A 13958-nucleotide genomic window follows, 5' to 3' on the forward strand; every position below is an offset into this window, starting at 1 on the left:
AAGCAATGGGACTCTGTCTGTGAATGTACCTTGTAGTTACAACTCCGGTGCAGTAGGTGGCGGTAGCCTACTATGCATTATAACTCCGCCAATAGCACTTAATTCACCTGGTGGGCCAGAAAAAGAAGATGACGACGACGACGACGAAGGATCAAAATACGAGGGTAATATAGGTTATATGTAGATAGGTTATAGCTACATCGCTCGCGGCTCGTCATATATTTAATGTTAATCCGCGATTTCACCGAGCGTTTCACTGACGGTGAGCAGCCTGACGCTGCTTCATTAACACCGCCGCTGTTTGACTCGGGGTCCGGGGCAGACGCACGTAGTAACAGTCACCTGTTTTCATACCGACGAGCTAACGTGTCCAGGTTATAACCCTGTTGTCAATAAACACACGTGGACTGAAGCTAAATTGTCCACTGTCCACTGCAGCATGTGAATGCAATGAAAATAATAAAATCTGAGCCAACCAGCTGTTATATAAACACATGGTGTCTGTGTAACTAAGGTATTCAATTGTGCACATTGAACCTACAAGCTGTGCTCGTGTAAAACAGAGTGATTGGTCTGTACGAGACAAAGGTGTTTTTAAAGGGGAACATTATCACCAGACCTATGTAAGCGTCAATATATACCTTGATGTTGCAGAAAAAAGACCATATATTTTTTTTAACCGATTTCCGAACTCTAAATGGGTGAATTTCGGCGAATTAAACGCCTTTCTAATATTCGCTCTCGGAGCGATGACGTCACAACGTGACGTCACATCAGGAAGCAATCCGCCATTTTCTCAACTCTGTTATTTTCCGTTTTTTCGACTGTTTTCCGTACCTTGGAGACATCATGCCTCGTCGGTGTGTTGTCGGAGGGTGTAACAACACGAAAAGGGACGGATTCAAGTTGCACCAGTGGCCCAAAGATGCCAAAGTGGCAAGAAATTGGACGTTTGTTCCGCACACTTTACCGACGAAAGCTATGCTACGACAGAGATGGCAAGAATGTGTGGATATCCTGCGACACTCAAAGCAGATGCATTTCCAACGATAAAGTCAAAGAAATCTGCCGCCAGACCCCCATTGAATCTGCCGGAGTGTGTGAGCAATTCAGGGACAAAGGACCTCGCTAGCACGGCAAGCAATGGCAGCAGTTTGTTCCCGCAGACGAGCGAGCTATCGACCCTAGCTTCCCTGGCCTGCTGACATCAACTCCAAAACTGGACAGATCAGCTTTCAGGAAAAGAGCGCGGAAGAGGGTATGTCTACAGAATATATTAATTGATGAAAATTGGGCTGTCTGCACTCTCAAAGTGCATGTTGTTGCCAAATGTATTTCATATGCTGTAAACCTAGTTCATAGTTGTTAGTTTCCTTTAATGCCAAACAAACACATACCAATCGTTGGTTAGAAGGCGATCGCCAAATTCGTCCTCGCTTTCTCCCGTGTCGCTGGCTGTCGTGTCGTTTTCGTCGGTTTCGCTTGCATACGGTTCAAACCGATATGGCTCAATAGCTTCAGTTTCTTCTTCAATTTCGTTTTCGCTACCTGCCTCCACACTACAACCATCCGTTTCAATACATGCGTAATCTGTTGAATCGCTTAAGCCGCTGAAATCCGAGTCTGAATCCGAGCTAATGTCGCTATAGCTTGCTGTTCTTTCCGCCATGTTTGTTTGTGTTGGCATCACTATGTGACGTCACAGGAAAATGGATGGGTGGTTAAAATCAGGCACTTTGAAGCTTTTTTAGGGATATTGCGTGATGGGTAAAATTTTGAAAAAAACTTCGAAAAATATAATAAGCCACTGGGAACTGATTTTTAATGGTTTTAAAAATTCTGAAATTGTGATAATGTTCCCCTTTAAGGTACGTTCTGAGACTGCTAAATAGAGTAGGACACTACACCAACCAAAAAATTTTAATAATAATATTTGTTTTGTTATGTATTTTTCATTTAAATAAATCTTAAAGAGCAACAGTACAAAGTAACAATAGAAAAAATTAAAACTTATCCAATAAAACGGATAAAATACTAAGAGTATCAGTAAGGCATAAGAAACACAAAACATGCAAAATAGTGGGGTCTCTTGCAGTGTGTTTAAAAAAATACTTCCTCAAAAACTTTCAGCGTGTGTATAAGTACTTTTTGAGCACATTCAACAATACCGCAACCATTTTGGTCACCATAGCCGTGATATAGAATGTCCATGTGGTTACATTCCTATGAGGCAACCAAAGATCTCTCGCTCCATGGTGTAATGAAGACAACTTTGACAAGAACAAACATTGCTCTATTTTTTTTGTGATTTTGCAAGCCAGCGGTAATGACTGATGAGGGTGTTCCTGGATGAGCTAGGATAAATCATCGAACCGTGAATAAAGAATTGTTGTTCTAACTGCTTCTAAGAAACAGGTTTGGTTGTTGCAAAGGATGAAGAACGGGCAGGTCAGGGCGGTCATTGAAAGCCAAAGACCATAAGTTCAACGCACAACAATGTGCAAAGAAACAGCTTTTCTTACAACTTAGTTACCGTATTTTCCGCACTATTAGCCGCACCTAAAAACCACAAATTTACTCAAAAGCTGACAGTGCGGCTTTTAACCCGGTGCGCTTTATATATGGATTAATATTAAGATTCATTTTCATAAAGTTTCGGTCTCGCAACTACGGTAAACAGCCGCCATCTTTTTTCCCCGTAGAAGAGGAAGTGCTTCTTCTTCTACGCAAGCAACCGCCAAGGTAAGCACCCGCCCCCATAGAACAGGAAGCGCTTCTTCTTCTACTGTAAGCAACCACCCGCCCGCGTAGAAGAAGAAAAAGCGCGCGGATATTACCGTACGTTTCATTTCCTTTGTGTGTTTACATCTGTAAAGACTACAAAATGGCTCCTACTAAGCGACAGGGATCCGGTTCATGAAAAGACGCAATCTCTCCATCCGCACACGGATTACTATTTCACAGCAACTGCCTAAAGACTTTCAAGAAAAGCTGGCTACTTTCCATGCATATTGTAAAAACAAGATAGCTGAAAAAAAGATCGGGCCAGAGAACATTATCAACATGGACGAGGTTCCACTGACTTTTGATATTCCTGTGAACCGCACTGTGGATACAACGGGAGCACGTACAGTGAATATTCGCACCACAGGGAATGAGAAGTCATCCTTCACTGTGGTTCTAGCTTGCCATGCTAATGGCCAGAAACTTCCACCCATGGTGATATTCAAAAGGAAGACCTTGCCAAAAGGGACCGTTCCAGCCGGCGTCATCATAAAAGCTAACTCGAAGGGATGGATGAAGAAAAGATGAGCGAGTGGTTAAGGTAAGTTTAAGTTTACGCGAAGAGGCCGGGTGGCTTTTTTCACGCAGCTCCGTCCATGTTGATATACGATTCCATGCGCGCCCACATCACGCTGGTTTTAATATATTATTAAAGTTTGACTGACCTATTTGACTGTTTTTTTGACATTCCTTTAGCGCAGTTAGATGCGGCTTACAACACGGGGCGGCTTATAGGTGGACAAAGTTTTGAAATATGCCGTTCATTGAAGGCGCGGCTTATAACCCAGGGCGCCTTATGGTGCGGAAAATACGGTACAACTTTTCCTTGCTTTCTACTTTCGTGGAGCACAGATGAAGCACCCATTCTACCATGACAACGAGAATGCATTAAAAAGATTACCAGCTGCCAGCCTGCAGTCCTCAGAGACAGTCAGCCAATCAGAACAATCAATAGCTGTTCCCTATAGACACGGATTGACTCAATCAGTCATAATTAAATGTATTAAAAGCCTTGACAAACAACAGTCACAACAAATCACCAGCTACATAATATGGGAGACAATGGCCTCACCAAGTGCAAACAAGCATACAAAGTAAAGATATTGAAGTGAAGTGTGAAGTCAATTTCTCTCGAGACTCAAAGCGCTTTACATACTAGAACCCATCATCTACATCTTTAAGCTACATTTAAACCATTGTGGGTGGCACTGGAAGCAGGTAGGTAAAGTGTCTTGCCCAAGGACACAACGGCTGTTAAGCTAAAATGTTAAAGGGGAACATTATCACCAGACCTATGTAAGCGTCAATATATACCTTGATGTTGCAGAAAAAAGACCATATATTTTTTTTAACCGATTTCCGAACTCTAAATGGGTGAATTTTGGCGAATTAAACGCCTTTCTAATATTCGCTCTCGGAGCGATGACGTCACAACGTGGCGTCACATCGGGAAGCAATCCGCCATTTTCTCAAACACCGAGTCAAATCAGCTCTGTTATTTTCCGTTTTTTCGACTGTTTTCCGTACCTTGGAGACATCATGCCTCGTCGGTGTGTTGTCGGAGGGTGTAACAACACCAACGGGGACGGATTCAAGTTGCACCAGTGGCCCAAAGATGCCAAAGTGGCAAGAAATTGGACGTTTGTTCCGCACACTTTACCGACGAAAGCTATGCTACGACAGAGATGGCAAGAATGTGTGGATATCCTGCGACACTCAAAGCAGATGCATTTCCAACCATAAAGTCAAAGAAATCTGCCGCCAGACCCCCATTGAATCTGCCGTAGTGTGTGAGCAATTCAGGGACAAAGGACCTCGGTAGCACGGCAAGCAATGGCGGCAGTTTGTTCCCGCAGACGAGCGAGCTAAACCCCCTGTCGACCCTAGCTTCCCTGGCCTGCTGACATCAACTCCAAAACTGGACAGATCAGCTTTTAGGAAAAGAGCGCGGATGAGGGTATGTCTACAGAATATATTAATTGATGAAAATTGGGCTGTCTGCACTCTCAAAGTGCATGTTGTTGCCAAATGTATTTCATATGCTGTAAACCTAGTTCATAGTTGTTAGTTTCCTTTAATGCCAAACAAACACATACCAATCGTTGGTTAGAAGGCGATCGCCGAATTCGTCCTGCTTTCTCCCGTGTCGCTGGCTGTCGTGTCGTTTTCGTCGGTTTCGCTTGCATACGGTTCAAACCGATATGGCTCAATAGCTTCAGTTTCTTCTTCAATTTGGTTTTCGCTACCTGCCTCCACACTACAACCATCCGTTTCAATACATTCGTAATCTGTTGAATCGCTTAAGCCGCTGAAATCCGAGTCTGAATCCGAGCTAATGTCGCTATAGCTTGCTGTTCTTTCCGCCATGTTTGTTTGTGTTGGCTTCACTATGTGACGTCACAGGAAAATGGACGGGTGTTTATAACGATGGTTAAAATCAGGCACTTTGAAGCTTTTTTTTTTAGGGATATTGCGTGATGGGTAAAATTTTGAAAAAAACTTCGAAAAATATAATAAGCCACTGGGAACTTATTTTTAATGGTTTTAACAATTCTGAAATTGTGATAATGTTCCCCTTTACGAATTGATACAATTCTACACATTGAGTCTATTAGATGCTAAACATGCCAGGAGTTAATCAATAATATACCCATTTGAAGCATTCTAAACACATCATCACAAAATGCTTGTTTCTTTTTCAGCGGTTTCAGCTGTCCTTTTTAAAAACAAAAAACAAAACAAAAATATATATTTTTTTATCTCTTTGCCTATCTCTGTTTTCAAAAGGACAAAAGTTTTAGTTATTTCCTTATTTCTGTAACAGCCGAATGAGCGGCATAGTTACAGTATAAATATTAATTAATTAATTAGTCATATTTGCATATAAGCACATGCCAATAAAATATCTCAAGCCGAATTTCAAAAATGATTAAATGAGTACACTTTATTAGTCAATGAATTAGTCGACTAATCATTACGATAGTCAATGACGAGTCGCCTATCAAAACAGCCGATAGTTGGAGCCCATGTAGAGAACAATAAAACAGCAGTAGATCACATGACTTCAAGACAACATTGATTGCTTCATTTAAATCATTCACAAGAACATAGTTGTTCATACTTCATCTAGTGATGTAAGAGTTAAACATTCATATACAACAACTTAGACAAGGTCATTGACATGTAAACCAGCAATTACAAATAGTTCACTGCAAAGTTAGTATGATCTAGGGATGTCCCGATCCAGGTTTTTGCACTTCCGAGCCGATACCGATATTGTTTTTGCACTTCCGATCCGATACCGATACTGACCGATACCGATATTGACCGATAATGGCCTATCCGAGCATGTATTAAAGTTTAAAGTTATTTAGCCTACTATAACGTCACTTTCGTCACTTGATTGACATTCACGGCACCCGAGGGTCTTCTGAGATGACGCTGGCTGCTGCCAGCTCATTAAAATTGCCGACTGGAAGGCGAGAAACACTTTATTTCAACAGACTCTGGCGCCGTACCTGTCGTCAAAACTCCAAAGACCGACTGCACAGTTGCACAGTTGCGCTAACAAAATAAGAGTCTCAGAAAGCTGGCGTGCACAAGCTAGCAAGCTACGGAGTTTGCCGACAATGTATTTCTTGTAAAGTGTATACAAAGGAGTACGGAAGCTGGACAAATAAGATGCCAAAAACCAACCACTTTCATGTGGTATTGGACAGAAAGGAGGACTTTTTTTCTCCTCTATTCGAAAATGCGGACATTATCAGCACCACTGTCTGATTCCTATCAATGCAAGTCATCAGAATCAGGTAATACACCAACTTATATTCTTGTCTTCATGAAAGAAAGGAATCTATATGTGTTAAACATGCTTGTATTATCTTTAAACACCTTTAACTTGTTAACAATATTAACTATATGTGTTAAACATGCTTGTATTATCTTTAAACACCTTTAACTTATTAACAATATTAACTATATGTGTTAAACATGCTTGTATTATCTTTAAACACCTTTAACTTGTTAACAATATTAACTATATGTGTTAAACATGCTTGTATTATCTTTAAACACCTTTAACTTGTTAACAATATTAACTATATGTGTTAAACATGCTTGTATTATCTTTAAACACCTTTAACTTGTTAACAATATTAACTATATGTGTTAAACATGCTTGTATTATCTTTAAACACCTTTAACTTATTAACAATATTAACTATATGTGTTAAACATGCTTGCATTATCTTTAAACACCTTTAACTTATTAACAATATTAACTATATGTGTTAACATGCTTGTATTATCTTTAAACACCTTTAACTTATTAAAAATATTAACTATATGTGTTAAACATGCTTGTATTATCTTTAAACACCTTTAACTTGTTAACAATATTAACTATTTGTGTTAAACATGCTTGTATTATCTTTAAACACCTTTAACTTGTTAACAATATTAACTATATGTGTTAAACATGCTTGTATTATCTTTAAACACCTTTAACTTGTTAACAATATTAACTATATGTATTAAACATTCTTGTATTATCATTAAACACCTTTAATTTTTTAACAATATTAACTGTGTTAAACATGCTTGTATTATCATTAAACACCTTTAACTTGTTAACAATATTAACTATATGTGTTAAACATGCTTGCATTATCTTTAAACACCTTTAACTTATTAACAATATTAACTATATGTGTTAAACATGCTTGCATTATCTTTAAACACCTTTAACTTATTAACAATATTAACTATATGTGTTAAACATGCTTGTATTATCTTTAAACACCTTTAACTTGTTAACAATATTAACTATATGTGTTAAACATGCTTGTATTATCTTTAAACACCTTTAACTTGTTAACAAAATTAACTATATGTGTTAAACATGCTTGTATTATCATTAAACACCTTTAAGTTGTTAACAATATTAACTATATGTATTAAACATGCTTGTATTATCATTCGACACCTTTAATTTTTTAACAATATTAACTGTGTTAAACATGCTTGTATTATCATTAAACACCTTTAACTTGTTAACAATATTAACTATATGTATTAAACATGCTTGTATTATCATTAAACACCTTTAATTTTTTAACAATATTAACTATATGTGTTAAACATGCTTGCATTATCTTTAAACACCTTTTACTTGTTAACAATATTAACTATATGTGTTAAACATGCTTGCATTATCTTTAAACACCTTTAACTTGTCAACAATATTAACTATATGTATTAAACATACTTGTATTATCATTAAACACCTTTAATTTTTTAACAATATTAACTATGTGTTAAACATGCTTGCATTATCATTAAACACCTTTAACTTGTTAACAAAAACATATATTTCATAAATAAGTAAATATAAATGATATATATGAATGAGGTAGATCCCCACGACTTGATCAATTGAAAAGTAGCTCGCCTGCAGAAAAAGTGTGAGCACCCCTGCTTTACACTGTTATGAGTCACTCCTCTATCACTGCACATAGCCTTCCTCTCTACCCTCCCTCAGTGCTACATCTACCAACACCTGCTGTGCTGGCCTGGGGCATGCATATAGGGGTCGATTATAAATTATTAAAAATCCTGCAGGTTCCCCTGTGGTGAGAGAAAGGGGGTAGAGGGCAAAGCGGCAAAGACACAGAAAAGGGGCGAAAAATAAAAAGGGATAGATTGAGTGTCTGATGACGGGGTGTGTGTGTGTGTGTGTTGGTGGTGGTGGTGGGGGGGGGGGGGGGGGGGGGGGTGACGCAATGAATGAGTCACAGTTTAAAGCTTCTTATTGCACCTTCACTGTCTTGCACGAAGCTGCCGGGTCCCAACTGTGAGCAGTCACAAAAACTGATTTTCTTGGAGCTCCTTTTTGGAAGGCTGACATAGGGAAGCTCTAATGACAAAACCATGAAATGCAACACTGCAACATTGCTCTTGTACAGCAAAGGACTTGGACTATAAATCAGTTGAGGCGACAACACTGACCAAACACGTCTTGCAAGAGCTCGATGTTTCGTTTTCTTGCATTGGTGTCATGTTTTTAGGCCATTACCTGGGGGAGAAGTTAGGGCTGGACAATACATCAAATTTCGGTTTCGGCTTCTCAAATATAAAAATATTAACGAGGCTGCGCAACATGCATGGAAATTCCTGAGCTTTGTAACGGTGAGTGAGCGTTTGAGTGAAAACAAGACCACGTCTACTAGAAGTTTGGGATCGCACTCTATTGTATTTGACACAGCGCTAGTAAGCCTAAACCAGGGGTCGGCAACCCGCGGCTCCGGAGCCGCATGCGGCTCTTTGATCACTCTGATGCGGCTCAGCAGCTTACTTGCTGAACCCCCCAATTTTCCCGTGAGACTTCCGGATTTCAGTGCCTCTCGCAGAAAACTCGCGGGATTAATATTCACAGATTTTCACCCTTACAGCTATAATAAGGGCGTGCCATGATGATACAACATTTGGCACTCTCTACAATCTGTATTAACAGCATGCCAGCCCAACACTTGTTATACATTATACATCTTCTGCTTGCACACGTACGTGACAGCAAGGCATACTTTGTCCATAGCCACACAGGTTACACTGACGGTGACCATATAAAACAACTTTAACACTCTTACTAATAATGCGCCACACTTTGAACCAAAACCAAACAAGAATGACAAACACATTTCGGGAGAACATCTGCACTTTAACACAACATAAACACAACAGAACAAACACCCAGAATCCCATGCAGCCCTGACTCTTCCGGGCTACATTATACACCCCTGCTACCACCAAGCCCCCCCACCCCCCCCTTCTGTGCGTCGGTTGAGGTGGGCGGGGTTTGGTAGCGGGGGTGTATAATGTATCCCGGAAGAGTTAGGGCTGCATGGGATTCTGGGTATTTGTCCTGTTGTGTTTATGTTGTGTTACTGTGCAGATGTTCTCCCGAAATGTGTTTGTCATTCTTGTTTGGTGTGGGTTCACAGTGTGGCGCATTATTAGTAAGAGTGTTATAGTTGTTTTTTTTTTATACCGCCACCGTCAGTGTAACCTGTGTGGTTGTTGAGCAAGTATGCCTTGCTGTCACCTACGTGAGCAAGCGAAAATACCACACGTGTGGCTAATCAGGCACGCTGGTTGTAGCGGGTGCTATATGCTGTACCATCAAGGCACGCATGACGCTGACAAGATTAGATTAGATTAGATTTATTGGTCCCCTTGGGGAAATTCATTGTCACTGCCGTACATTTAAACACTAGACCAGTGATCCTCAACAGGCGGACCGCGGTCCATGTCCGGACCCAGCGACGTGTCCGTCCGGACCCAGCACGAATTATAGTAAAAAAAAAAAAAAAAAAAAAAAAAAAAATGTTTTTTTTTTAAAAAAATTTTTTAATTATAATTATAATTATTATAAAAAAATATAATAATTGTATTCATCTGTGAGTTATCGCTTGCGCAAGTCAACGTTCTTCGTTGTTTTTAGTCAAATATCTCCACGTTTCGTTTACACTTCTCGTGTCTCACTCACTCCGTCCCTCTCTCTCTCTCTCTCTCTCTCTCTCTCTCTCTCTCAGAGAGAGAGAGAGAGAGAGAGAGAGAGAGCGAGAGAACGCCATTCTGATTGGCTAATTCCGGGGTATGGGTTGTCATCTCGATCACAACGACGCGCTGATAGGCTGATACCACCTGGGTCATACACATGTGCAGTGCACAGTGCATGGAACCTTTGTCTCGTATCGCTACTTCGCTAACTGTTCACTCGTCAGTCACTGAATGTGAATCAAATCACAATGGCATGCTCCAAGTTGGCTCAGGCTGGTAAAAGAAAGGTGGACAGGGAAAACCGACGTTTCAAGGAAGAATGGACAGAGCAATATGTTTTCATCCTACCTACTGCAAGTACCAGACCAATGTGTCTAATATGCAACAGTACTGTTGCTCTGGTGAAAAGTGAAAATCTGAAACGTCACTATCTGAAAGAGCACCGCGAATTTGAAGAGACATTTCCTCATGATTCAGAGCTAAGAAAAAAAGAAATCACGAGGCTGAAAAAGTCATATGAAACATCAAGCAAGATTTTTGTTAAATCTATGACACAACAACAAATAGCAACAGAGCAGTAACGTGCGGTGAGGTTGATGGCTGGTGAGGCACTGACTTCATCACAGTCAGATTTACAAACATAAAGAGTATCTTATTCACCATTTGATTGGCAGCAGTTAAAGGGTTATGTTTAAAAGCTCATACCAGCATTCTTCCCTGCTTGGCACTCAGCAGCAAGGCTTGGAATTGGGGGTTAAATCACCAAAAATGATTCCCGGGCGCAGCGCCACTGCTGCCCACTGCTCCCCTCACCTCCCAGGGGGTGATCAAGGGATGGGTCAAATGAAGAGGACACATTTTTTCAAAGTTCTTATTTATTTTTGTTTCAAAGAAAATATTTCATGTATTTTATTGGATATTTATTTTATTTTTGTTAATTTTAAGAAAATGTTAAACTACTTACCTCCTGCTACTATATAAGCTAGACCGATAATAAACGGACCCAGCCTGTTTAAAAAAAAACATTTGTGGACCTTCAAGATTTGTACTTGAGGACCCCTGCACTAGACATTACACATCACACAAAAAAATAACAAAAAGACATCATACATGACTAACACACATTTACAGGCTTGTCAGACAAGCGCCATTCATTTAAAACCCGCGTGCCGCACCAGCTTTCATATTCCATATAAGGGTGTGGGCAGCGTGTCTGAGACCCCTGGTTTATATATGGCACAAAGCAATAAGAAAACTTTGCATGCAGTGTTATTTCAAAAAACTTTTGCGGCTCCCATTGGTTTCTATAATTTGCGAAACTGGTCAAAATGGCTCTTTGACTGGTAAAGGTTGCCGACCCCTGGCCTAAACAATCATCACTAAACTCAACAAAAAAAGTAAGGCATTTCCGCGTTAACTTAACCGCTGACGGAGTCGCACAATTAGCCTATAAAACGGAATCCACTGTTAAACGCAAAAATATCAAGGAAATTGACAAAAATGTGAGCGAAATGCTGTTATTGTGAGAAGGAACTTTTGTTGTGTCGGTTACTGTTCATTCATGCCCCAATCACTCAACCGCCCCGTCCTGAGGTAATCACTTGAAACACCAACTAAAGCAAGAGCAATCCATACACCTACAACACGTTTTTTTCCCCCATATACCTTTATTTATAAAGTTCAACATTTACAAATGTAAACATATGAACAAAGACAATTAAAACAAGTACAAAAACAGTGCAATAGATCACCGGGGGGTTGTTAATTCAATAAAGTAATTATAGTAGAATGTAAAATATTGTCATGACGAAGACTTTAGGGTGTTTGTTTTCCCGAGATGCAAGAATAGAAGTGGACATGGCGTGAAGGTAAGGACATCATTTTATTTTAACACTAACTACAAAAAGGGTACAAACAAAAGGCGCGCTCAAGGCGGAGATAAACTTGGCTAAAAAACAAAAACTACCACAAAGGCAAAACTATGGACAATAAACAAAAACTTACTTGGAACATGAAAATAGACCTAACTCACTTGGCATGGACTATAGTAGCATGGGTAACATGGGTAGCAGAAGTCAAACCGAGTTCATTTCGCCAGGCTGACTTCCTGGCAACTATCGGCTTAAATAGTCTTGAACATGATTAATGACAGGTATGTGAGTCCAAATGAATCAGGTGCGCATACTTGCCAACCTTGAGACCTCCGATTTCGGGAGGTGGGGGGTGGGGGGTGTGGTTAAGATATATATATATATATAAGAAATACTTGACTTTCAGTGAATTCTAGCTATATATATATATATATATATATATATATATATATATATATATATATATATATTTTATTACATATATATATATATATATATATATATATATATATATATATATATATATATATATATTATTACACATATATATATATATATATATATATTATTACATATATATATATATATATATATATATATATATATATATATATATATATATATATATATATATATATATATATATAAATAAAAGAAATACTTGAATTTCAGTGTTCATTTATTTACCGTATTTTCCGCACTATTAGCCGCACCTAAAAACCACAAATTTACTCAAAAGCTGACAGTGCGGCTTTTAACCCGGTGCGCTTTATATATGGATTAATACTACGATTCATTTTCATAAAGTTTCGATCTCGCAACTTCGGTAAACAGCCGCCATCTTTTTTCCCGGTAGAACAGGAAGCGCTTCTTCTTCTACGCAAGCAACCGCCAAGGTAAGCACCCGCCCCCATAGAACAGGAAGCGCTTCTTCTTCTACTGTAAGCAACCACCCGCCCGCGTAGAAGAAGAAAAAGCGCGCGGATATCACCGTACGTTTCATTTCCTTTGTGTGTTTACATCTGTAAAGACCACAAAATGGCTCCTACTAAGCGTCAGGGATCCGGTTCATGAAAAGACGCAATCTCTCCATCCACACACGGATTACTATTTCACAGCAACTGATATTCCTGTGAAACGCACTGTGGATACAACAGGAGCACGTACGGTGAATATTCGCACCACAGGGAATGAGAAGTCATCCTTCACTGTGGTTCTAGCTTGCCATGCTAATGGCCAGAAACTTCCACCCATGGTGATATTCAAAAGGAAGACCTTGCCAAAAGAGACCTTTCCAGCCGGCGTCATCATAAAAAGCTAACTCGAAGGGATGGATGAAGAAAAGATGAGCGAGTGGTTAAGGTAAGTTTAAGTATACGCGAAGAGGCCGGGTGGCTTTTTTCACGCAGCTCTGTCCATGTTGATATACGTATGTTTGTGATTGCACATTTGCGTACATTTTGGGAGTGAACAGAGTTGTTAGAACGCTGGTTTTTAATATATTATTAAAGTTTGACTGACCTATCTGACTGTTTTTTTTGACATTCCTTTAGCGCAGTTAGATGCGGCTTACAACACCGGGCGGCTTATAGGTGGACAAAGTTTTGAAATATGCCGTTCATTGAAGGCGCGGCTTTTAACCCAGAGCGCCTTATGGTGCGGAAAATATACACACACATAACACTCATCTACTCATTGTTGAGTTAAGGGTTGAATTGTCCATCCTTGTTCTATTCTCTGTCACTA

At 39.5% G+C, this 13958-nt stretch overlaps 1 protein-coding gene across 1 annotated transcript in view; it reads right to left on the reverse strand.

Annotated features, from left to right (window-relative positions):
- LOC133623676 (protein EFR3 homolog B) overlaps positions 1-13958 on the reverse strand; it is a 119964-nt gene that overhangs the window by 71116 nt on the left and 34890 nt on the right. The gene's annotated exons all lie outside the window — the stretch shown is intronic.

This window comes from Nerophis lumbriciformis, linkage group LG26, assembly GCF_033978685.3.
Source record: "Nerophis lumbriciformis linkage group LG26, RoL_Nlum_v2.1, whole genome shotgun sequence".
In the NCBI taxonomy this organism is placed as follows: Eukaryota; Metazoa; Chordata; class Actinopteri; order Syngnathiformes; family Syngnathidae; genus Nerophis; species Nerophis lumbriciformis.